The sequence below is a fragment of the Myotis brandtii genome, unplaced genomic scaffold (genome assembly GCF_000412655.1).
Source record: "Myotis brandtii unplaced genomic scaffold, ASM41265v1 scaffold640, whole genome shotgun sequence".
NCBI lineage: Eukaryota > Metazoa > Chordata > Mammalia > Chiroptera > Vespertilionidae > Myotis > Myotis brandtii.
The window spans coordinates 60,342-87,505 of NW_005370461.1; the positions used below are offsets into that span (position 1 = coordinate 60,342).

The following is a 27,164-nucleotide window of genomic DNA, read 5'->3' on the forward strand; positions in this document are numbered from 1 at the left end:
CGCCCGCGCTGCCCTCCGCACGTCGCGGCTTCCTCTGAGCCCCATTCTGTTCGGTACCCACTCTCTTCTGGCTAAACAGGTCCTGCGGCGCGGGTGCTTTCCCGGTTCCGGAGCAGTTTTGAGGGGAGGGAGATGAGGTGCGCTCTACTCCGGCCCCCTCCCCCAACACACAAACCCACTGGCTGTATGTACTGGGATTAGTTCTGCCAAGCGACCGAATTGGAGCTCGCTTTTTGTTTCTCTCTTGGGGGAGTAAGCTGCGGCTTAATTCCCATGCAAGTGGGGTTTCACTTTTTCTCTATCAATGCATTTCTGTCGCAATGGATGGAGCTTAATTTATGTTTTTGCTTAGTTTTAACCAGAAGGCTTGGAAGCTCCTGGAAGCATTTCTGATTTGTATTTTTCTGTGACAGTTTGGGGTACAAGCAACATTGCAGTGCATCTGAAGCAGACAAACCTTGATCCATAACCAGAAAACACTTTTTTTCCCATGTAACTTTCTCCCCCACTATGCCCCATCTCTATTGAATAATAATTCGAGAGCTTTCTTCCATGGGCTGTCTTTACACAGATATTTTCTATTTTAATATTTCATTTGGCTTCAGGAAAGGCCTATCGGATTTGGATGGTTTCTGTCTAGCTGTTTTTAGCATTAGAGGCTTACATTATTCATTTTCCTACAAAAGTAATTATATAGTGTTAGAATTTTCTGGAAAGAAAATAACATGCTGTGGAATGCGGTTTGAAGTCTTTGTACTATAGTCTCAAAAACTCATTTCCCCCCCTGTTGGCAAAGGGTTTCTTTTTTAACCCTAGACACTTACGTGAAGGCACTAGGATACCATGTGGAGGTTCTGTAGGTGTCACCCATGAATATTTTAATTAGGAACCATGGATTTTGGCTTCTTAGAGAATGTAGAAGCTATCTGTGAAATTACAAGACTCAGGGTAGTATATTGTTATGATTTGTATAACAATGGAACTTTGGTTAATAAAGAACAAACAAAAAAGGATACCGGAAAAGTGACATTTTAAATAAAGACATGTTCATATTACCTTTTCGTACTTGCTGAAATAGGGACACAGTGTTCCATTTGCCCTACAGTAACAAGACAAAAAGAGGGATGGGCATTGGCCAAGACAGTAACCGAAGCTAAACGGGATAAAGATGCGTTTGGCATAGTTATTTGGGATGGGCACTTAACCTAAGTTCAGGCCACGGAGTTCAAACAGTGAAGGCAGAGAAACTCACAAGGAGAGAGAATTGCATGATAGTCAAATGACTTTTAGGTTCCTTGTGCTTTCAGAGGTAGGAAGAGATTGCCATTTTGCACCGTGAAAGAATAGGAGAGGAGAGAACTGGAAGAAGGCCAGGCAGCCGAGCACCATGAAATAATCCAGCCCTTAATTCAGGCTTTAACTAGTAAACAAACACATTGAAGCAAACCAGTACAATATGGTCAACTGATTTAGCTATTACCAGGAATGATCAACAGCTTGGGAGATGTCTGTGGGGATATATTTATGAAAACACTGTGGTGAGGAATATATAATATGTAAAGGCAAGGTGACTTTCCGGTTTTCTGACTGCTCGTGTATGAGGCCTTAAAGATGGGATGCTCTCCTGATATCCATGCTGTTTACCTTTTTAGAAGTAGGTGGGGACTCACCTGAGAATATGCATCAATGATTAGCTTTGTGTTAGTGCATCCTGATGCCACCCCTGCCAGTCAGGGAAATGAGTACTTGTCCAGAACAAATTCTAGTAGTCAGGCTGATATAAATTACATATATTTTATTCTGATACATATAAATGGTACGGAGATGATTAAAGCACTTGTCTAGCCTGGAGTTACTTATGGTCTGCTAAGGGAAATAGATCCTTCCTTCAACAGGTGTTAATTGAGCACCTCCTATATGCCAGGAATACATCAGTGAACAAAACAGACCAAAGTATTTTCCTTTTTAGAACTTAAGTTCTAATGGGAGCAGACAGACAAATAACAAACAAATTATCTAGTATATTTCAAGGTGGTAGCTGCTTTAAAAAACTACAACAGGGTAAAAAGGATAAAAAAATTCTGAAGGGGGTAGTGAATGTAGCAATTTTAAATAAGATGGTAATATAAGGCCTCACTGAGGAGGACACAATTGAGCAAAGACCTGAAGGATGCGAGGGAGTTAGCCATGTGGGCATCGGGAAGATGACATTTCAGGCAGAAGGAACAGCCAGTGCAAAGCTCCAAGGTGGAGGATACCTGGCATGCTAGAGAAAGAGCAAGGAGGCCTGCACGGATGAAATGGGGTGAACAATTGGGGAAGTGGTTGGAGATGAGGTCACTATGGATACAGGGACTTAGATGAAGTAGGGCCTTACAGGCATTGTAAGTCCTTTGGCTTGTAAGTCTTTGCAGGGTTTTGACAGAGGAGTGATGTGACTGGACTTATCTTTCAAAAGGACCAATTTGCTCTACTGGGGCAGGGGTGGAAGCAGAGAGACTAGTTAGTATGTTTTTGTACATTAGTATGTATTACTTGGGTGAAAGATGATCATAGTTTGAATCAGAGTGATAGTAGTAGAGGTGGTCAGATTCTGGATGTACTTGAAATTAGAGCCAATAGAGTTTCCTGATGCATTGGATATGGTATCTGCAAGAAAGAGAGGAGTGAAAAGTGATCCCATCTTTTCTGATTGGACCAAGTTTGAATTGCCAGTGGCTGCAGTGTGGAAGGCTTCAGAGTAGAGAAGTTTAGGGGGTTAGAAGCTAAGGATATCATTGATAACATTTTGGGAAGGTTAAGTATAGTTGGAGATGTTGAATAAGTCTGGAGATGTCTGAATGGAGATATAAAGTAGAGATTTTCCAGCATTTGGATGCTATCTAAAGCCTAAGACTGATGAGATCTCCAAGAAAGGAATGATACAGAGAAGAGAAGAAGAGCAAGGACTGACCTGAGGGGCACTCAGACATTGAGAGATTGGGGAGAAGAGGGGAATCATTAAAAGAGACCAAAAAGGAGCTCCCAGGGAGGTAGGAGGAAAACCAGGAGCTGTGATACCCTAGAAGCCAGAGAAGGGTTTCAGAGGGAAGGAGTTAGCTGAGACCTTTAGCTGAGTGCAGAAAGGTCAAGTAAAATGAAGACTGATAACTGACCATGGATTTGGCAATGGGGTGTCATTGGCTACCTTGACAGAGCAGATAAAGTAGTATAACATGGATTAGAATGTGTTTAGAGAGAATTAGAGGAAGGAATTGGAAATGTGAGCATAGACAACTCTTCAAGAGTTTTTGTGCAAAGGGGAACAGGAAGAAATGGGGATAGTAATGTTAATAAGGTTTTTGTTTTTAAATGGCAGGTATAACAGCATATTTGCATGCATGTGAGAATGATTCAATAGAGAAAGAAAACTAGTGATGTTGGAGAGATAGGGTATCACATTTAGTGCACAAGGGAAGGGACATTGCTTTACTTTAGATGGATATAGGGCAGAGTGTGTGGGTGCAGGTTCTGGAAGATGGATAGCTGAGATGGTGGGAGTCTGTTGAGGTTTTCTTCTTGTTGCTTTAGTTTTCTCCAAATAGAAAGCAAGGTCATCTACTGAGAATAAGCATTTGGGAAGTTGTGATAGGGGTTGGAGGAGAGAGAAGGCGTGAATAGTTAAATAAGGAGAGTGTACAAACTGGGGAAGTACAGTAAGCTTATCTGGCTGCCTTAAAGAGCCCACTTAAAAGTTTCTGGTCACAAATTTAAAGTGAAACTAGCCACTAGGTTGCTGTATTCACGGACACAGTGTAGGCATGGAGCAAGTGAAGAGAAAGATTTAACTAGAGTTTCAGGGGGTTGTGAATGTATGTAAGAAGGATATTATTATAATGATTGACCACAGAATTTCAAGCTGGTAAGTAAAGAAGAGAGGAAATAAAGGTGATTGGGGAGAGTGAAAAGTGGTAGGATCAATAGATTGGAAATCGCTGTGGGATCAAAGGCTAGTGGAAGTTAGCTGAAAGAAAAGGGGTAGTGGTTAAAAAACACAAGAGGGTTGTATACTATAAGAAGTCGTTTCCTTAACTCAAGTCAAAGGATAAATCCATTTTGTTTTATTGTATTCCATTATCGATATATTTGGGGTGAGGCTTCTTTATGTGTTTGTATAGGAGGCGGTATATTGTGTAATAAACTAAGCCATAGTGGTTAGGAAATTGATTCTAGTCTTAAACCATCCAGCAACTGGCTCTGAGACCTGGGACACTTCTCCTGGTAGACATCAGTTTCCTTGTCTGTAAAAAAGAGGGTAAAGTCCCTGTCTCAGAGCAGCCATGCAGCAGGTCAGCTTTGACAGCCTTCAAAACATCTCACCTTGTGCGGAAGAATCGTACCCAGTAAACTCTAGTAGTGTGTTGCCTCTGCGCACTCGACCTTTTATCTCAGATGGTGGCCAGTTGCCTCTCTGTTTTATGTCAGCCTTCTGTTCTTTCTGTTCTTTCTATTCCCCAGTAAGTGAGCAGGTTCTGTGGTTGTTTCCTATTGGTAGTTGCATAGTTATGGTAAAACCTTTTCTCCTTGCACTGATCCTATCTGACCATCTCATGTCCCAAAAGAACTCTACTAACTTCTGGCTCCTGTGGCTCTCTGAGTTGGCCAACTGCTGCTATGGCTTACCATTTCCCAAGGTTCCAGCTTCAGCCGTCTCTTCTCACTCTTTCCTTTCCCTGAGCGAGCTCATTCAGTCCCATGCTTTACCATCTTCCATGTGTCTGTATTTCTAGGTCCACTTTTTCTGAGCCCAGACCCGTATTTCAAGCTACCTACTAGAATTCCCACCTGGATGTCCTCCAGGTATGTCAGACATAAAACTAAATTTATCATCCTGTTCTTAAATGTGCCTTTTCCTTATTATGTTTCTTAGCTTCTAATATCTATATCCAACCAATTGCCCAGAAACCTGGAGTTATCCTCAAATTCTACCCTTTCCCCATACCCCATATTCCCTTAACTGTACTATATCTATCCTACCCAAAATAAGTGCTTTCTGTCACTATTGTGACTGCTCTAGTTCTATCCACCACATCTCAAATTCTTCTAATCCAGTGTGCACACCTTAACAACATTTAATTCCCTAGGATGCAGATCTGCTCACCTCATTTTCCTGATCAATTGCCTGAAATAAATTTTCATTTTCTGTGGAATGAAGTCCAAACTTTTGAGCACACCACAATCTGAGTCCATCTTACATTGTTTTATTTTAGTACACATTCCCCGCCTCCCTTCCCTCCAATTTCCAAAGTAATGCATGCTTAGGGCAGAAAATCTTGAAGGCAGAGAAGCAAAAAGAGATTAAAATAAAATTAGACATAATTTCACCACCCAGAGGTGATCAGTGTTAACATTTTGGTTAACACTATCCTTTTCTATATAGACACATGCAAATGCTTTTTATTTCATACTGAACGTTTCTCTTGTTGGTCTATATAATTACAATGCATGCATAGTCTTTCATATATTTAAGCACCTTAATAAACTTAAGTTGATGAATTTTTAGTCCATTTTTCCTCCTTAATTTCATATCCCATGTGTTCCCCTCCCCTGCCCCCAACCCTGGACATAGTTTCATTAAGCAGTTCATTGTTCTCATACCCTTATTGTCCCCAATGTATTATGACCCCCAAAGACTTCCTCTCCTGTTTCCTTCATCACACTCTGGAAAGCTCCTATTTATCTTTAAAGGTTGAATTTAAATGCGCTGGCCTCTGTAAAGCTTCCCAATTGCCCCAGGCTGGGCTAATCCTCTCTGCCTGCTTCTGCAATACTGTGTCCTCACCTCTGCTCCAGCGTTTAGCACACTATTTTGGGCTGTTTGCACCAGGCTACCTCACCCACAGAGCTGGGGAGGGCAAGGACTTATCTTTACTCATTGATTTTCCTCTTAGGGGAAGTGACTAGTACATTCTGAGTGTTCAATAAAGTTTATTGTACTAGTGAATGAAGGATTACAGTTGCCTCTGAAGAAATTGGAGAGCTAATTATTTTCACACAGATAAAAAGAGTACAAGGAGGGTAGAGATTGGAGGAAAATAAAAAAAGTTTGCTAGCTATGAATGAATCAAACAGATGTGCCTATTCAAAGAATGAGATTACATCAAATGGTATTTTATGATCACTTTACTGTTGTGGTAGTAACTTCTGCATTTGTGTCTTTCCTATCTTATATAATAAAAGGGTAATATGCAAATTGACCATAACAGCAGAACAAACAGAACGACCGCTGGACCAGTCACTGTGAGGCACACTGACCACCTCTCAGTCTCTTCCCCTGGCCGGCAGGCTCAGATTACCTGATGGCCACCCACTGCAAGGGCAGGGCCCGCAAGCGGGTGGGAACAGCCGACCTCTAGGTCCCTTCCCCGGGCCGGGGCCATCAGGCACTGATCACCCGATGGTGAATGGGGAACCAGGGCGGGTGGCGGCAGGGGGTGGGGCTGGCTGTGGGCAGCTGGGGAAGATGGCCCTGATTGCAGGCCAGGCCAGGCCTAGGGACCATACCTGCACATGAATTCCATGCGCCAGGCCTCTAGTTTCCTTCATGATGTTTTCTGTACTTGAATGAGGGGAAACGCAACTTTTAAAAATACAGAGTAGTGCCCTAGCTGGTTTTGCTCAGTGGATAGAGCATCGACTTGTGGACTGAAGGGTCCTGGGTTCGATTCTGGTTAAGGGCACATGCCCAGGTTGTGGGCTTGATCCCCAGTAGGGAGCATGCAGGAGGCAGCAAATCAATGATTCTCTCTCATCATTGATGTTTCTATCTCTCTCTCTCCCTCTCCCTTCCTCTCTGAAATCAATAATAAAAATATATTTTAAAAAATACAGAGTAGTATAAAGTTACTATAATTATAAGAAATAAAATTAACCCCCCCAGAAGTGGTTATTATTGGTCTTCATGGTAACAATATTTATATAAGCTTTAAGCATTCTAACTGGAGTAAGTTATAAAATTGTCTCTTACTGATGAAATGAATACACCAAACATGTCTCCCAGTTCATATTCTGTTTATACCCTGATAATAAGCTTTACGCTTCTTTGTATACATAGGTAGTATTTTGTAAACAGTTATAATTACCATTAGTATGTAGTATTGAGAAATTTTTGTAATGAAGTTTTTAACTATGACATATAAGAGCTATGTTGATCCTACATAGCATTGTACATGCTATTGATGTTGGAAAATGTGGTAGTTTCTACAATGTTAATTTTTATGTGTATTTTTCATTTAAAATGTAAATTTACATATAACTGGGTATTTATATTATAAAATACTACGTCTACTACTAGCTAACAGGTGGGTTTAACATTAAGTTCAGATATACTTTCTTCAGACTTGTTTGAGGCCATGAGGTCTAATGCAAAGTCCACCAGACTCTGCTGTGATACTTGCTAGCCTTTTAAATTCATGTAAGTTTATCTCTCAAATCAATAATTTTGTTCCTGGAAAATGGGAATAATAATAGTTGTTTCACAGATCATTGGGAGGATTATGTAAGATAATGTATATAGAATGTCTGGCACAATGCCCAGTTTAATATGGAAGCTGTTATGATTATGGAGGAAACTAGTAGAATTGGTTTCATAATATCTAAGAGCCTTGCTCACTTTTTTCCCCATATCCAATGTGGTTCTGTGAATTGTTGAAAATTGTGTTACAATAACTTGAAAGATAATTTACTAATTACTCAAGTACAAAATGGCTTTTATTTTTGGATATTGCCTTCCAGTCCTTACTCATTTCTGGCTAGCCTAGTGCTGTAACTGAAAGGGGCAGTCTTTCCTGGATTGTCCATAGGGATAGTTTACAATTGTCTAGAGGCCATTTGTGATGAGGTTATTTCCATTGGTCCAAAAAAAAAAAAGGAGAGAAATCTAGGGCCTATGGATGAAAGATGGGTCTGTATGTCTGGAGATGTAGAGGGGAGTGCAGGGGTGAGGGATGTCGGAAAATGAGGTGGGAGGGAATGGAAGAGAAGAAGGGTAGAATCCCAACTGAAGATGGGTAGCATGGGATAGGGTGGTTAGGGTTAGATAGGATTGGGAGGAAAAACAAGTGGAGAGGAAGTGAAGGCTGAAGATTAATTTGGGATCCTTCTGTTGGAAATTGTATTGTTTCTTTTATATGTGGAGTCTTAAAGGGGAAGTTCCCTGTTTAGTTATTCATATAAATATAAATAGGATATTTTATGTTCTACTTTAAAAAATACATCCTTATGTCATAAACACATTTATATATTTTTTCATAGTCTTAAGTGTAATAGTTATAATTTTTAAAAAGATTTTAAGTTGATTTTTAGAGAGAGAGGAGAGGAGAAAGAGAGGGAGAGAGAAATATCGATGTGAGAGCGAGACATTAATCGCCTCCCAACCTGGGCATGTGCCCTGACTGGGAATCAAACTGGCAACCTTTAGGTGCAGGGGTGACACACCCAACCAACTTAGCCACACTGGCCAGGGCAATAGTTATAATTTCTTTATGTTATAAAGTATTTAACTAACAGATACAGAGTAATATAGATAAAAAGAGAAATATTTTTGTGACCCTAACACAGCTAATGTTATTTTGGTTAATTTCCTTCCAATCTTCCTAATGCACATGTAGCTTCACTCCTTGACAAACAAGTGGAGAGGAAGTGAACTATAGTGTAGTCATAATTCTGATATGTATACAATTTTGTGCCCTGCTTCTTTTCCACTTAACATTTTAGGACAAGCATTTTCATGTTTTTTAACTTAGCTGCTATGAGAGGTTGGAATTAGATTTTCCTTTCAGAGACCTTGGTTTAAAAAATTTGGGCAAGCTGGTTCTCATTTATTTGAGACTAAATGAAATGGAGAGACCTGGAGTGTTAGTGAGGGCTTCTTTATTTTCTAGTCACAGGATTGCACTTGAACTTGTGTAAGCAAAAATGGAAGCCACTGGAAGGATGCTGGGGTCTCCCATAGATTTTAAGGACAGAGATAAAGAAAAATAAAGTAGGATAATCCTGGCTGGGTGGCTCAGTTGGTAGGAGTGTTGCTCCATACACCAAAAGTTGTGGGTTTGGTTCCCAGTGAGGGCATGTACCTAGGTTGTGGGTTTGATCTCTGGTTGGGGTGTATATTGGAGGCAAATGATAGATATCTGTTTCTCTCTCTCTCTCTCTCTCTCTCTCTCTCTCTTCCTTCCTCTCTCTCTAAAATCAATAAAAACATATCCTAGGGTGACAGTAATAAAAAGGAGGGTAAGCTTGCATAAGTTTCTAGGGGGGCTGTGGTGAAAATGGGAAGCCCTTTTTTCTGCCTCTCATCTATTTTTATGGCACACGTTCTCCATTCTTCTCTGTTGCTACAGACTGGTTTTCTCTCTTTTCTTGTCCAAATGGTTGAAAATAGGGTGACAATAATAAAAAGGAGGGTAAGCTTGCATAAGTTTCTAGAGGGCTGTGGTGAGAATGGGAAGCCCTTTTCTCTGCCTCTCATCTATTTTTATGGCACATGTTCTCCATTCTTCTCTCTTGCTACAGGCTGGTTTTCTCTCTTTTCTTGTCCAAATGGTTGAAAATAGCCTCTGCCAGCACTTCCAGTGCTTATACGTCCTTTACTCAAGAGAGCAGACAGATTGAGCAAGAGTCTGGACTTAGAAGTAAGTCCAGATTCCTGGGGAAAGGGACCTGACCCAATCTGTGTCAAGTGCACACTCTTGATCCTATTGACTGTTGCCAGAGGCTCTGTCCTGTAACCGTACTGACTGTGGGGGAAGAGGACATTAAGGGAGAGAAAAAATGATGGCCTGGACAAGATAGTTACCTAAGTAGCTATTTGGTTCACAGAGATTTGCATAGAAAGTTTTTCATATCAAATTGTAGGCTTCCTTCAAGATTGATCTTTTCTTTCCTCTGGTCCTGATCGCCCTTAGATTGTACCTAAGAAACATGCAGTGAAGTTACAGACACTGCATTCCTGCAAACTGAGAAAATCCAAGGGCCTGTTTAGTGTATACGTCTCTAGGGAGTTCTGTTTAAAAATTACCCAGCCAGTACTGTAGTCTGCTTACTAAGTTTCATTGAAGTGCTAGTGGTTACCTCAAGTTTGGAAGAAATATTTCCTTTGCTAGGTCAGATAGGGCAACACATCAGTTTCTTTAGACTGTCAAGGCTGACATTTAACGTTGTATATTTGAAACAGGGATTGACATTACACTATTCTGTAGTCTTGCATTTTATATATTTTGTCCTGGACTAAGGCCAAGATGGCAATAGTGAGGTGTCAATAACGGTTTGATGGTCCTGAAAACCAGGCACACGAAGAATTCTTTATCCCTTGAGAAAGCTAAGATTCCTTAGGGTGTGAGAGCCTGCAGAGTTCTGCTGCTGACATCTTGCTAAGCCCCAGGTCATGTGATTTGGTGTCTCTCGTGTTTGTGTTCATTCCCACGTTAAATCACAGGCATTTCAGAGGAAAGATCCAGATCGAATGAGTTGGGTGCCGCATGGAGCACCATCTTCCCTCCTGAGTTACGGCGGCAGTTCTAAGGAATCCGTGTACACACCTACTTCTTAGGGACTTTTGAGAATGAATATTAGAAGTTGAGAACTTTTAACTTCTTTTTAAAAAATTTATTGATTTTTTTCTGAGAGAGAGAGAGAGAGAGAGAGAGATTTATTTTGCTTGCTGTTCCACCCATTCATGCATTCATTGGTTGCTTCTTTTACGTGCCCTGACCAGAGACCAACCTGTCTCTCGTGTTTGTGTTCATTCCCATGTTAAATCACAGGCATTTCAGAGGAAAGATCCAGATTGAATGAGTTGGGTGCTACATGGAACACCATCTTCCCTCCTGAGTTATGGTGGCAGTTCTAAAGAACCCATGTACACACTTACTTCTTAGGGGCTTTTGAGAATGAATATTAGAAGTTGAGAACTTTTAATTTCTTTTTTAAAAATGTATTGATTTTTTTTTCTGAGAGAGAGAGAGAGAGAGAGAGAAGAGAGATTTACTTGCTGTTCCACCCATTCATGCATTCGTTGGTTGCTTCTTTTACGTGCCCTGACCAGAGACCAACGCACAACCTTGGGCTATGAGAACGACATTTAACCAATGACTTACCTGGCCTGGCCAGGGTGAGAACTTCTAATTTCTCCTTCATTTTTATAGCAATTGTGAGCACTTGAAGCGGGAGCTTCTTATCTTGCCCCTTTCTAGTCCTCATCCACAGAGCAGCCTTTGTGATCTTTTAAAAGCATTAATTGAATCATGCCATTCCTCTTGGTTAAAGACCTAGTGACTTCCTGTGTCTCTACAGGGTCTAATATGGCCGGGTTCTTCAGGTGGCCCTGCTCTCCACGCCCTCATTATGCTTTGCTCATACTGGCATGTGCTCCAGGCCCCTTTTCTTTCTCTGAGCTGGTGAACAAGCTCCCCTCTCTCCCTGGTGTTACCTGGCTGGCGCCTGGCCATCTCTCAGGTCTCATTTTAAGTGCCACTGCCTCAGAGAGACTTTTTTAGCTTTACACCCCTCATATCTCATGCACTTTTTTTGGAGCACTTACTACAAATTGCAGTTGCTATTTATGTTGCTCTTTTTTGGGTAGCACTTAGAATCTTCCATTCCTCTTGGTTAAAGACCTAGTGACTTCCTGTGTCTCTACAAGGTCTAACATGGCCGGATTCTTCAGCTGGCCCCGCTCTCCACGCCCTCATTATGCTTTGCTCATACTGGCATGTGCTCCAGGCCCCTTTTCTTTCTCTGAGCTGGTGAACAAGCTCCCCTCTCTCCCTGGTGTTACCTGGCTGGCGCCTGGCCATCTCTCAGGTCTCATTTTAAGTGCCACTGCCTCAGAGAGACTTTTTTAGCTTTACACCCCTCATATCTCATGCACTTTTTTTGGAGCACTTACTACAAATTGCAGTTGCTATTTATGTTGCTCTTTTTTGGGTAGCACTTACTACGAACTGCAATTACTATTTAGGTTGCTTTTTGTGTCTTTCCTGCTCATTCGTCTCTTAGCTCCCTAAAGGAAGGGATGGGTCTATTTTCTTCAACACCCTGTACCCAGCACACAGAACAGTGCCTATACACTCTATAAATAGTTGTTGCATGATTAAACCTTGTTAAAAATTGAGTAGACTTTTTAAAAAATCAAACACTTTGTGGGGAATATTTTTAGACTTACAGAAGAGCTGCAAAGATAATAGAGTTCCTGAATACCCTCCCCCATTCCCCCCATTTTTATCACTACATTTCCAATGTATATTTGTCAGAACTGAGGAACTAATATTGGCACATTACCACTAATTAGCATCTAGGCTTTATTTATATTTCCCTTGTTTTCCCATTAAAGTTCTCATTCTGTTCCTGGATCCAGTCTGGGATTCTGCATTACACTTAGTTGTCACATCTCCTAAGTAGGATTTTAATACATTGAACTTGAAAAGATAATTTCAATTTTATAGGAACTTCCTGGCCTAATTTTTAGGACTTGGATCAGTTCACATTTGAAAATTGAACTGCTAGTGTTCAAGGTGACATTGATTAAATTCGTGTTTGAAATGACCTATGACTTAACATGGTAATTACATAGTATTTTAAAGGACTGTTCCATAGTACAGAACAATAATGTTTAACATTTTGGGAGACCCAGAAATCTTTGAAATCTAAATAAAACTATAAATTATATCCCCCCATGCACATATATACCAAACATTTTTAAGCTGCTTATTTTATTACACTAGAAATTTATTACTTCACAGGAAGAGGCTATAGAATTGATAATTCCAACAAATTGTATCTGTTTATTTTATTTTATGGGGACGGGAGCAACATTTAATGGCAATGCCTGAAAAAATTGAAATATTTCAAATTTTTTTTAACTAAAATAAACATAAACTTCAGTTTTATTCAAAAGTGAATTTTAGTAAGAACACTCGTGCAGTTTGGCCTGCATAAGAAACTGAAATTTTGGAGTGGTCTTAGGCATGGGAATATGCAGCTCATCTTTGACATCCAGTTGACTTCAACTTGATTAAAATTTTAACACCTTCTAAAAACTCTAATTTACAAGGCTATGAGGTAGCAAATAAAGTTAGAGATCCCATAACTTATTTTGCAGGAAGAGGGTGAATTTGTATCAAGAAACACCAGAATTCTCATAAATTCTTCAAGTTGAATTAATGCCACATTCTTTCACTTGTACTCAAGTCAATGAAGTCATCTTTTAGGTGAGATCTACATCATCCGTGCTGTCTTTGTTGGCAGAGAAAAGACGATGGAATCATGTTTCAATTTTAAGGTGGCCCATGCAGAATTAACCTTCAAATATACGCTGTAATGTATCCAGATGTCTCCAGATTGTTCGTCTGCACAGGTGTTTTATGACATGTTGTCATTCTGGATCCTTATTTTTCTGAGGAGCTGAGTTTCCAAAAAACCTTGTGGTTTTCAGCTGCATAATAATAGTGACTTTAAAGTTTTTAGTGGAAAAAAGTGTCATGTTGTTATCTACAAAGTAAGCAAAGTAAGGAATCAACTTTTCCTGAATGAACTGACTTCTAAGGATGTGCTTTCCTTTTCTCTCTGTTAAAGAAACAAGATTCAACTGAGTAAATTTGAAGTTTTAACTGGTTTTATTCAGCTATTCATGAGTCAAACAACATCCTACCTAGCAACTAGAAAGGTGCTCTGAGGGATTGTACAATAGAGAAGGTTTTTATAGTAAGAAGGATAGGACAAAGGAGCTACTATCAAAAGAAAATAAAGAATTATTTTTAGACCAGAACATCTTTTGGAGGGAATGGCAAGGGTTTTTGTCATTTATAGTACCTCTTCTTTCTATGGAGGATGGAGAGGGCCCATGTGACAGATTATTGGTGCTTGACCAGAAAATTCCAGGCTGATTAAGATTACATTTCTGGGAGAGGGTGAAACTGCAGTTAGATCAGATATTAAATCTAGGTTTGGTATCATGGGCCTTTAGCATGAGCTGGTGCTTGACCAGAAAATTCCAGACTGATTAAGATTACATTTCTGGGAGAGGGTGAAACTGCAGTTAGATCAGATATTAAATCTAGGTTTGGTATCATGGGCCTTTAGCATGAGTGATGCCATTTTGGCCTGCGATTTTCCCTTTAACATCTCAAAGGTGATACAAATACCTTCCCAAATGTCATTCAAAGGTTTCAAGTCAGGGTTTCTGGAAAGATCTTAGCTTACATGTAGTCAAGGAAAACAGCGCATTCTGTTTACTGGCTCTGATGGAATTGACTTTTAAGGCAATAGAAAAGGTTTCCTGTGGATCATTAACAATATTTTGAGTGTCACTATGTGCTTATGTTTAAGGTAGCAAGTTACACTGATGTGCAATCTCCAGGTATAGTTTGTTAAACATTGCAACCTTTCATACCTCCTAAAAAACCTCACAGAATGGGCATACTCTGTAGATGACATTCATACACAAATAACAGAAAATCAGAAGTTGGAAGCAGTGTGAGATATACAGTTATTTGCTAAAAGGACATAGCATAGTTGCTGAAATCTCCAATATTTGCATTAAAATTATGGCAAATGAGCAAGTTTGGGGAAATGACTTTATTTCATAAAGGCACTGATTCTATTTTTATCTCCTGCTGCTGACCACAGTCTAGTTTATCTTTTTCCAAGGCGCCCTGGTTCCCAAGGTCTCTCCAGGATGCATTTGTCTGCAAGTGAAGAATGCTCAACTTATACTGGCTTAAGCAATAAGGAATTTATCGCCTTTTATAGCAGGAAGTTGAGAGGTGGGATGTCTGGCTTAAATGGCTTATGTTGTAACAAATTACCAGATTCTAACTTTTTCTTTGCTATTTTTCATCTCTTTGTTTGTGTGTTCTACTTGGCAAGATATTTTCTTGACTTTATTTTCAAACTCTTCTATTAAGTTTTTCACTTAAAGTTTCATTTAAGGTCGTAGTAGCTATCTTGTTTTCTGAATATTCCTTTAAAATTATGACATCTTATTTTTGTTTTATGGCTAGGATAGCTTTTATTCCCTGAGGATTACTAATATTTTTTTTAAGTTTCATTATTTTGAAGGGGCTATTTCTTCCCAGTTACTTTTTGAAATTTAAATATTGTTGGCCAGTATTCTTGGATGATTGGTGATTTTTGTTTATCTGTTTATATTCTAGACTAGTATAGGGCTCTAAAACTACTCAGAAATGGTGAAAATGGTTGAGGAGGTCAAGAAATATGAAGGGTCTTACCCCATTTTCAAGTAAGCCCTCTACAGTTCATGGATCCTAGTAGAAGACATGAGATTCCAGGGTCAGATACAAAGGACTTTATTACTCACAGTTAAGCAAATAACATTAGCTTCATGCTTATGGCCCCCCTTGCTCCTCAGCTACCCCAGGGACTTCCTCACTATGTAGTAGTTTTGAGTCACAGCTGAGGAATCCTGAGCTTAGGGAGTCCTAATTATTTATAACTAGAGGCCCAGTGCATGAATTCATGCACAGGTGGGGTCCCTTGGCCTGGGGCCGATGGGGGCTGGCCGGCCGGGTAGGGACTGTGGGAGGGCTCCAGGGCATGTCTGGCCCTCCGCCTGGGGCCGATGGGGGCTGGCCGGCCGGGGAGGGACTGGCCCTCTCGCCCAGTCCTGATCTGCTGGACCCCAGCAACAAGCTAACCTACTGGTCAGAGAATCTGCCCCCTGGTGGTCAGTGAGTGTCATAGCGACTGGTTGAGTGGCCTACCAAATAGTCAACCAACCAGTTGGACACTTAGCATATTACTCTTTTATTTTATAGGATGGCCTACAACAAACGACCCAACCTTTGCTCCAGACATTAGCAGAAAAACCTGCCTTCTGTTCTAGAGGGAGACACTATCTCGACCTTCCAAACTGTTCATCTTCAGGGTCTTGAAAAGGTAGTCCAGAAAAAAGCCCCAGATCCTGCATGAGATGTTTAGAAATGGAAGAGAGACAAATTGTCTCCCAAGAAAGGCTTGTCAAACAGCTGGGCTGTTTCCTTGGGAACCTTCAATATCATTTTCTTAACATCAGGTCACTTGGATCATAGAAAGCCTTTCTAATCTCCTGACTAGCTGCTAGCATTCCGGGAACCCAGTAGGAAAGAAGCGCTGGCACCTCAGTGAGCAGTGTGCATAGATTCACTTAATTTGGTGTGGTACCCCAACATTCAACCATACCCAGTGTCCCTGTAGAGTGTAGACTCTTGTTGGGGTCGCTCCAGAGAATAAAGCACTGGCCTTTGCCAGAGTGAAGGGAGGCATAGTCAAATGCTATACAGAGTGAGGGTGGAGATTAAGAAGACTTTAGCCTTCTTCAACAGACTAAACCAAGACCACTGATTTTAGGCTCCCTGTCCTCCCTTACAGTGGTAGCTGGTAACTTTGGAAAATTCTGTGTTGTAAATTGGACAAACATCCATTGTCTTTACCCCTAGTTTAGGTTCCTGTTTCCTTAGGCCTGAGAAGTCTTTTATCACTTTCCAGCTTCTAAAATGTTACTGTCTTCTCTCTGATTCTTGCGAATTTATGCCTTTAAAAAATTCACTAATTGTCAATTTAGTGGAATTTTCTGAATGAGCAAATAAATACGTGTGTATTAAATCTGCCATCTTCCCCAGGAAAAAATCATTCTACTTCTTATTTATATTCTTTGAAATCTTCCAACATAAACTGGATCTACTATCAACCAAAACAAATGCCTCATTCATAGTGGTGGAGTACATTATCTCATTTTCTCCCAGTGGGAAGCTATTCTAGATGTCATAACATGAGGGCCAAAAATGTTGTGCATTCTCTGTTTCTTGATCTGAATGCTGGCTTTGTGGATGTGTTTAGTTAATGAAAATATCAAGCATTGAACTTAAGGTCTGTGTCCTTTCCTGTATGCATGTTATATTGCAATACAAATTTTTTACATTAAAAATTATACATAACATGACTGTAGATCATAGTATTCAGTCAATTTACCCCTGATTTTAATAAAACATTGAGTTGTAACTTAAAAACCTTTTTCAAATTTTCAAAGTAGCACCAAATAAATAATTACTTTTGGGAGTTCACTAAACTCTTAAGTGCATCCCCTAATCACTTATCCGCATGAAGAAAGTAGTTCTCAAATACTTTGCTGCATATTGGAAACTCCTGGGAGTTTTAAAAAAAATACTCCTAAGCCAAGGCTGCATTCCATTCTAATTAAAACAGAGTCTCTAGGGTGGAGACCCAGGCATCTAACGCTCCCCAGGAGTGTCCAGTGAACAGCCAACACTGTGAACACGGGTCTAGGCCAGTGGTCGGCAAACTCATTAGTCAACAGAGCCAAATATCAACAGGACAACGATTGAAATTTCTTTTGAGAGCCAAATTTTTTAAACTTAAACTATATAGGTAGGTACATTGTTATTAACTTAATTAGGGTACTCCTAAGGCTTAGGAAGAGCCACACTCAAGGGGCCAAAGAGCCACATGTGGCTTTCGAGCTGCAGTTTGTGGACCACGGGTCTAGGGTAAGGCTTCGCAAACTATCTGCAGTGAAGAACCAGCTTCTCTTTTAAAATGTTCCACTCATTGTAGATCAAAACTCTTGCAAAATCAATAAAAATGAGCTGATAGAAAAAATAATCATGCCCTGCAATATCACAGCAATGTCAACTTGCAGTAGAGTTTTTTCCATGCTTCCTCTCATTTCTGTATTTATCTTGCCACAGACTGTTAACAGTCCAGGGCCAGTATCCGTCTGGAGAGCACACGCTGAGTAGCACTGACTACTCAGAACACTGGGGTCCTCTGTTTCTCAGCACGAGCCGAATATCCATATCTCCTCTCCGTGGACTGAGTCTCTGGACACCTGCAGGATCTGGGCTGGGGCCTGTAGTGTGTGCTCCCACCCGTTTTCTGCAGCCCCACAGGCACAGTGCATCCACTCTGATGCATTTCTGGGCTCTGAAAGCATGGGGTATAAACCATTGTTATAACTCATGTGTTTGCTTCAGATTTTCCAAGTATTGTTTCCCTCAGCTATATTAAGTCAGGATAAACTCTTGACTACTAAAATCTGAGCGTGTGATCTCATGTGTATTTGTAGTGGATCGAATCTGTGAGTTGTGTGTACAAGTGAATTTCAGAGAAAAACCCACTAAAGACTCTCAGGAACAAAAAAACCACTTCACTCTTAGTGATTTTGCACCTTGGGATAGAATGCAATGAAAACTCTCCTGTGACTTGGGCTGGAATCTCCAAAGGACAAGTGGAGCTTCCCTCGGGCACCTGTGGGGGCCCCTGTTGTGTTTGGGGCTGAATGGGAGCAAGTGGGCCGCTGTTATTTGCTACCCGAGACACTTGGCCCAATAGTCTGGCACCATGGGAATCCAGCCATGTGGAAGGAATCCCATTAGTTTTATGAAGCATGAAATGGAACTCGAGGTTTGGAATTGGTGGGACCTTCATGCTAGGGAGGAGTGCCGAATGACTCAGACGGATTTTCCGATGAGGACATCTTCTCCTCTTCCCTTAGGGAGATTATTTTGATGGGGATACGACTGAATTCTAGTTGAAGCAGATTATCTGATTAAAGATGTCTCTCTCTGCCTCTGTCTCTCTCTGTCTCCATCTCTTAATACTGGCACACCTGTTTCAGAGGAGATGACAGAATTATGCTTATTAGGAACCTAAGGCCACACCATATGTGGTTGATTTCACTCTCAGGCTCTTGCATGGTCTTTACTAAAGCTGTCTTCAATGGCCTTCTTGCTCCTCTTGACTTCTGTTACATTCTGATTGTATTTGCTGGGAGTGTAGAATTTCACAGCAGCCCCCCCACCCCCCTAGGGGTGCCTTGGGTCTGTCTCCCAGAAAGGAAACAGAAAGGAGAGATGGGATATACTCTATGACTTTGGACTTGAAGCCTTTCCCAGCTCAGGTTTGGTTACTTGATAAGGGATGAAAAATGGAGGCTGAGTGTTTAACATACTTGTTTATGGAGTTCTATATTCCTTAAAGTCTTAGACTCCACATAAAGCTCATGCATTTAAAACTCCTAGCACATGTTACATCTGGCACATGAAAGCTTACTAGGGAAGAAAACCAGGAATGGGAATCTCAGCATAGGCTACAACTTAAGAAGGAGTTAGTTATCTTGTGGCTTTAATAGGACATTATAGCCACATATGTACTATGTACAGCCATGGCAGGATTGTAACAAATGTAAGGCTGAAGCCCTAGCTGGTTTGGCTCAGCAGATAGAGCATTGGACTGTGGACCGAAGGGTCTCAGGTTTGATTCCGGTCAAGGGCACATGCCTGGGTTGTGGGCTCGATCCCCAGTTGGGGATGTGCAGGAGGCAGCCAATCAATGATTCGCTCTCATCATTGATGTTTCTATCTCTCTCTCCTTCTCCCTTCCTCTCTGAAATAAATAAAAATATATTTTAAAAAAATGTAAGGCTGAAGTATGTGCAGAGCAATCTCTGAGGATTGGGTAAAGATGAATGTTTATGAGGTTTAAACACTGAAGCCTTAACTTATTATAGTGCACAAAGGATTCAGGCTGTGAATTCTGAATAATGCTGCTGCCACTCATATACCACTTGTATAGCATGATGGTATAGCATATAGTATATTATTTTTACACACTATGAGGCAATAACATGTATGATTTCATGAAAACTCACAACCTCTCTGTGAAGTGGACATTATGATCACTATGTGAAAGATGAGCAAATTGAGGCCCCAAAGGGGTTACCTTGCCCAAGGGCACAGCTACCAGGTGGCAGGGCTAGAGTTTGAACCAGAGCTGCCTGTTTCACAAACCCATACTCTCCACCAAGAGTAACAAGAAGTCAAAATTAAAATTCAGATCTTCACGTGGTGCAGCTCCTCTACCTCTTCCCTAAGTTGTGGAAGAAGATAAACTGCTGCTTCATTTTTATTTTTAAAAAAATATATTTTATTGATTTCTTACAGAGAGGAAGGGAGAGGGATAGAGAGTTAGAAACATCGACGAGAGAGAAACATCAATCAGCTGCCTTCTGCACAAACCCAACTGGGGATGTGCCCGCAACCAAGGTACATGCCCTTGATCAGAATCGAACCTGGGACCCTTCAGTCCGCAGGCCGACGCTCTATCCACTGAGCCAAACCGAGCTGCTGCTTCATTTTTAGCAGTGCCCTTAACCCACAACGAATGCGCAGCTCTGGCCAAGTTAGCCTCAGGATCCTCAGCGGGACCTTTCCCTTTCCTCCAAGTCTGAATTTTACCTCCATGGACACTGTGTCTGAAGGCTCTTTATAGAAAGAAGAGGCGAGATTGAACAAGATCACCTTGAGAATCAGGCTGTGTGTGTGTGTATTAGAATCTGGAATCTCAACCTTTTTTAGGAAGGAATTAGGAAGGGCAGTGGAGAGACAGGAAGAGATTGCCCCCCTCTTGAGCCCCACGTGGCTCAAGATTTTATCTGGATATATGAGGGGCTATCTTTCTAGTGACACAGGAAAACTTGCTTCCAGAGGGAGCTTTTCCTCTTGAGGAGTCTGTATGTTCTGCATCCATGGGTTAAAAAGAGATAAGCATAATAAAGGGACGTAAGGAGAGGAATGTGTCTCTTCCTGTGGTGAAGCACAGATGTCTGTAGTTTTGAGTCATTTGTGTCTGGCATGGTACCTGGTAACAGTATTTGTGACTTTTACCCATACATCATTCTAAGCTGTCAATGCTTGCTCTAATATCTAATATTTCCCTAGCTGTAACAAATCATTGGCATGTTGATACTGATGTTGCTGTTGTCCTTTTCAGAAAAAGTGTTCAATATTCCTTTAATATTGACTCTATGGGTCCTAGAATCTCACCCTTTATTATTACTGAGGCTTCTACAAGACTCAGTACAGACCTCTATCAATAGCCTTGAAAATGCAAGTGTGGTTGTAGTGATGCCTCATTTCAGCTGAGATTTGAGTATCATTAGATTCACTCCGTTGTAGGTAAACCATGCTTGTTTCCGATATTTCTCTGCTCTGTTTCAGAATGCTCTTAAAGAGGAGAAATTTAAAAATTCTCCATTTAACTGCTGTGAACCCATATATAGAAGGAATATATGAAAATGTAGGGAAAACACACAAATGTTTTGTGATTTTTCTTTTTAATGACACGCTATCAGCCATGTTAGTTATCATTTTTTGCTTGGTTATTTTTCTATCCTTTTTTACACTCTCAGAATAAACAACATAGAGCCCAGCATTTCTGTTATAGAGAAAGGAATGAGAGAAATACTACAGAATATAGAATTTGCTGTAACCAAAAAATAGATCATTATTATTGCCAACATCCAATAGGGGCACAAAAATAACTTGGTATGCCTAGTATCTCCTTTATATACTAGTAATTTTTAAATATCAAGATGACTGACATTCAGTAGACAAAAATTTCTAATTACCTGATTTTTTAATTCTAATTTTCCATTCTTTTAGTTTTGTAGAATCACATCCCAGAATTTCAAGACAATAGCAGATATCTTGTGAAATATGTTTACTACCTTTAATGCTCATTTTGGCCCCTAGTCTCTGTAGATTTATAATCCCCTTATAATCCTCACAGCTGGATTGAACCATTTTACCTCACCTGTAGATTCACCTTTCACCATGGTCCCTGGCAGCAGTTCTCTATCTTTAAGAGACTGGGGACTGGTTGGAACTGAGAAGCAGCAGGCCAGTGGATTCCAGGTTCAGTGCCCTGTGAGCATTATTCTGATCTTGTGCCCCTTCCAAGTATGGGACCTTGCCTGTTTCCATTTGAGTCCTTCTGCATCCCAGTGGACCCAAACCCCTTGAGTGGGTTTGGGTCTCTAAGACCCCATTACCTCGATCCCTATTTTGGTTTTCTGCCTCAGACTCTAGAGACTGATGCTTTGCTTTACACCTTTACACACGTGTTCTCATAGACTAGAAATCTGCCAACTAACCCAGCCCTTTGCCTGATTCCCACTGCCTATTGGCCAGAACTTCCAGACTGCAACTGCTCACCTTCTTGGATTACCTTCCATCACCTATGGGTTCAAACTTCCCTGGGTCTCCTGCTCAGCCCTGTGTTCCAATGGGTTAGCTATAACTGTGCAGCTAGTCATTGATAATTTGATTTGTTATGTATTTTCTTTTTCAAAACCTAATAATAAATAAGATTTATTTATCTCTTGTTTATCAAGGCACTCCCAGTATTTGAAATAAGACAACTTTTAAAATTAAATGGATAAAGAATAAATGAAACAATTGCTTAAATGAGAGATTCTTAATCTAAAGACATGTTTCTTTTTAATGAGAGTCTTTATAAGGTTCTTTAGCTACTCGGGGTCACTTGTGGCCCTCAAAAGATTGAAATAATCACAGGCTTACAATATACAGTTAAGAAAGGGACACATCACTTGCTCTTTTGAAAACACTCATGCTTTCAGGCATTTGGATATTCTGTAGCAGCCTATTGATAACTATCAATACTAAATGATGCTCAGGTCATCTTAAATAATGTGTATAGGGTTTCTCTGTTGGGATTCATAATAGGGTGATTTGATGGTTAACTTTCAGCTCCTGGATATGAATGACTCAGCTTTTGAGAGCCTAGACCTGTGGGAATCAAAGTCAAAGTTCATTTCCTCAAAGCCTCATTTATGTGCTTTTATAACTATAAGATTGTACTTTTTTCCTCCCTTCAGAAAAACCTTATTTTCTGATAGCAAAATCTTTACCTAATTAAGTTGCTGGGTAACAAAGCTTGTTGTTCCTTCTATTTTCAGCATATTTGCTATAGTTCCTGACAAATTTTATCCATTGGAGTTTGAGTAAATATTCTGTTACTTTGGAGTGCATGAGTATTGATTTATTCTGTACGTGATGGAGAACGCAGTTCTTGGCATTCAGATGGCACTTGATCAGACAGATATTTAGTGAACAAATGAATATCATTACTTTTGGGAGAAAATGTAGTGAAGTGGCTAAAAAGAGCATTTATTTTGCATCAGTGCACTCTTGGGTATGAGTTCCAGCTCTTCCATCTAGCTTTATGACTTTGGAAATAGAAATATTAAAAGTTTTTTCCTTTTTGGATTTTGTGAGAATTAATTCAGATAATATTTGTAAAAATATTTAGCACAGTGCCTAAGGGCAGAGTAGGTGCTTTAAAAAGGTAACTATTAATATTATTATCATTAGCATTAGTGTTAGACTAGAGGCCCGGTGCACGAAATTTGTGCACGGGGAGGTTGGGGTGTTCCTCAGCCCGGCCTTCACCCTCTCCAATCAGGGACCCCTAGGGGGATGTCCGACTGCTGGATATCCCCTGCAGGCCTGGTCCCCCCCAACTGTCCTCCCCTGCTGTCCTGGTCACCCCCAACTGCCCTCTTCTGCTGGCCATCTTGTGGTGGCCATCTTGTGATGATGTGAGGGTGTCGCGCAAGGGTACGAGAACCACCTAAGCTTTTATTAGTATAGATAACTTGCCTGGACTGCTTATAAGAGAGTAAAATAAAGTGTGCATGTGTGGCTTTAATTTAGATCTTAGGTATTATATTTTGGGACATGTTTTAGATGATTGAGTATCTATCAAGTGTTGGCTGTGCATTTTCAGTATCTCTTGTGGAATATTTAAAAAATACAGGTGCCTGGCTTCAATTCAGGTCTTTGGGTTTGGGTTCAGGACATGCCATTGGGTGTGCAGGTTATGAATTCAGCTCATCTGCTTAAGAGCTCTGAGGATGCTGAACTGTCAGTCCTAGAGGTCAGAAGCCACAGTTGCCTGGATATTCCTAGACTGACCTTGAACAAATGAAACTCCTTAAGCCCCTGTGTCCTTATTGAAGAATTAATTTAGATAACTTACGGGTACCTGTATAATTTTGAGTAATAGGTGTGCAACAAGTAGTTATTGTCCTGTGTGTGTGTGTGTGGGTGTGTGTGTGTACACACTGCATCCTCAAAAGTGACCTCTATAGGAGGAGGTCATGAAAGGATGTTCCTGCAGGTTGATCTGTGAGCTACACCTGGGCAATGGAGCAATCAGAGGCTCTTCACCCCTTCCCTGCCCTTGAAACGCACATTCTGGCCACTGGTCCCACAGCCAGAGCCATTTTCAAGAACAGCCTTGTGAGAGTAAGGTGTTATGGAGACCGTCTGGATTGAGTACGTGACTGCACCCTGTTAAGCTTTCTATGTAAACTTTTAAGATTTGGCGGGTGGATGTGCAGATCTACTCACCTTGTGGCCACACAAGACAAGCCTCAAAGTAAATTCTCTCGTTTATTAAACCTGCCACCTACCAATCTGGATGGCCTGCCCCTTTCTTCAGTCTCTTCTTGCCCTTTGTGTTTGGGGGCCAGTTTTAGGTTTCACCAAGGAAGATCTCCCGAGTTTGTGAACCAACACCCGTACTTATTTTTCTAGTTCTTTCATTTATGCTATTCTACCACTCACATTCTCTATTCCAGCCAAATAGATTTATTTACAAATCCCTGAACTTGTCCTGTATTTTTCTGCTTTTCACTTCTCACCTATACACACCTCTATCTTTATGAAGTTTTCCCTGACCCACACAATGTAAAGTGATCACTTTTCGAAAGAATTCTCATGGTTGCATTAATTTTGGCACCTGGTCATGTGCTACTTGAGTCTTTTTTTCCTATTATTAGGCTGAACTGTCAAATCTCCTATTGTTGCTTAACTCTCCTTGCTTCTATAGATAGAACTCCTCAGCTAGACTGCATTTTAAACAAGCACCAGACCTTGAAGGCAGGAACAATATTAAATTATATTTCCACATAACAAGAGTTCAGTGAAGATGCATTTGTTTGGGAAAAAAATTGACTTTATTTTTTTTCCCCATTCCTTCATTTTCATGTATGGTTTTTGATCAAGAGTTTTTTGTTGAAACTCTTAGACATGCGTATTGCTGTCCCCCAAATGGATGATAATTTGAGCACATAGAATGCTGAGGGAACAGCTGAGTTTGGGGGACCCTCAGGGTCTAAGAAGTAGGAGACATTCTCCTTTTTCTTTGTGCCTGCCTGGTGAATTCCCACTTGCTCTTAAAGCCTCATTTCTGTCCTCTCCACCCTCCCAGAACCTACCCAGGGAGATCAAGTTCTTCCTCCACCTGAATTCATAGAACCTCTTTTCTGGCTTTGTATCCCTTTGTTTATTCATTTTATTTCTCTCATTGGCCTGTGAGTTACGGAGGACAGAGATTTTTAGCTTAGTCATCTTGATATCACTGGCATTAAGCACAGTATTTTGCCCATACAATGAACTCATGAACTACTGAGTCAGTAGTTAATCAGTAAAAACAATGGAACTCATATTCAAGATATAGAAATGGGATGTGGCAAAAATGGTAACTATCAAAAAAAAAGGCGTGTACCACATTTCCAATGAGTGAGAAAAACAACGAGCTGCAGGAATTTGGAAAGAGTGCTGCAGGAAACTTAGGGAAGAAACCTTGGACAAGGTAGAACTTGGTGGAGGGGTCAGATTTGGCTTCACGAAGACTGAAGGGGTCATTCCCGGCAGAGGAAATGAGCCAAGTTAAGGAACGGGCAGGGCTTTAGTCCGAGCTTTGGGTTGCACACAATAGCATGAACTCCAGCTAGTCAGTCAAAAAGGAATTTACTAAAGGATTTAGAGAGCTCCCACAATCTCTGCACCAGAGAGTCATACTTAGCTGCTAAGTAGCACTCCCATAGCCTAATGTTAAGGACTCTGGAGATGTGATTTTTTTTTTTGGCTTTTACTTAGGAAGGTGGGAAAAATGAGTGAAGTAATCAGGACATGGTAGTATTAAACTACGTTAGGCAGACATACATGATTTGGTGCCTGGGCATGTTTGGGTGATGGTGACTAGGTCAGAAAACCTGAACTAGCAGAGGGCTCTTGACAAGTATTAGGGAATGAGTTGGAGAAGATCAGTGAGAGCCCAATCCTAGAGCTCCTTGAGTAGTACAAGATGTGAGCTTTTCTCTGTGTGAGAGGGGGGCCACAGGAGCGATTTGAGTATATGTATATGGGGGTAGGGATGAGATATATTCTGGAAAATGTCATATTTTGGCATTTCTTGAAGGCTTGGTGATTTAGTCACAAGAGAGAGAGAGCACTCATGAGGAAGCAGGATCAGGGACCTGGCACTGAAGTCCCTTCTGGGGAAGATTGGCTTTGGAGAGAGGCGGGTGTTAGCTTGGGTGACAGTGAAGGTTCAAGAAATGATGGGGTGGGGTGTGAGTGCCATCTGGCTGTGAAATCAGTCACCTCACTGATTGCCAGCTTTGATTCAGCTGATCTGGTTGGCTAGATGGTGTCCCTTTCCTCCTTTCACATCCATGGGCACTTCTCCTGAAGCTGTGAGATCAGTAAAAGAAAACCTTCCCCAAAAGAGGATGTTAATGTAAGAACATTCAAACCTGTCCACATCCATGGGCACTTCTCCTCCTGAAGCTGTGAGATCAGTAAAAGAAAACCTTCCCCAAAAGAGGATGTTAATGTAAGAACATTCAAACCTGTAAAGAAGTTTTGTGAGTTTATTTGAGCCAAATTGTTGACAATTGCCAGGAAGCAGAATCTCAATGCTTTGGGATAATGCACCAGAGAATGGCAGGTTTTCACCTTGTTTTATACATTAAAATCAAGAGGAGAGTAATGGGTTACAAGAAATCCATTGGTGATAGGTTAGAGAGGTGGGAGAAAGCAAAGCAGGGAAACCTCTGGGACTGGATAAAAAGTAAAATGATAGACACATATTTCTTTTACCTAGGTGGGTACAAGCTAGTTAGCAGTCAACAATTAACATAATTACAATAACAATGCAGGAATGTGTGGTGTGGGTCCTGGTGACCAGGGCTTTTGGTTGTGCCCTGAGGGATCTGGAAAAAAGGGAAGTTACAAGTTACCCTGAATTACAATGATTAATGTTATCCTCCATGCAAAAAGACAAAGACTCAGTTAAGGTAAAGATTGATCTTGTCAGGGAAGATACCGGCCTAGGGCATGACTACCCACCATAACTGCTTTTAGTTAAAGTTTTAATTTCAGACCATCCTTTGTGGTTACTTTAGGTCTTTGAGTTTGCAAGACTGCCATGCAGGCCTTCCCTGAGCTTGTCAGGTGAGC

General features: G+C 40.8%; 1 protein-coding gene across 1 annotated transcript in view; it reads left to right on the plus strand.

The window, feature by feature from the left end:
• SLC35F4 (solute carrier family 35, member F4) overlaps positions 1-27,164 on the plus strand; it is a 173,728-nt gene that overhangs the window by 1,080 nt on the left and 145,484 nt on the right. The window lies entirely within an intron of this gene.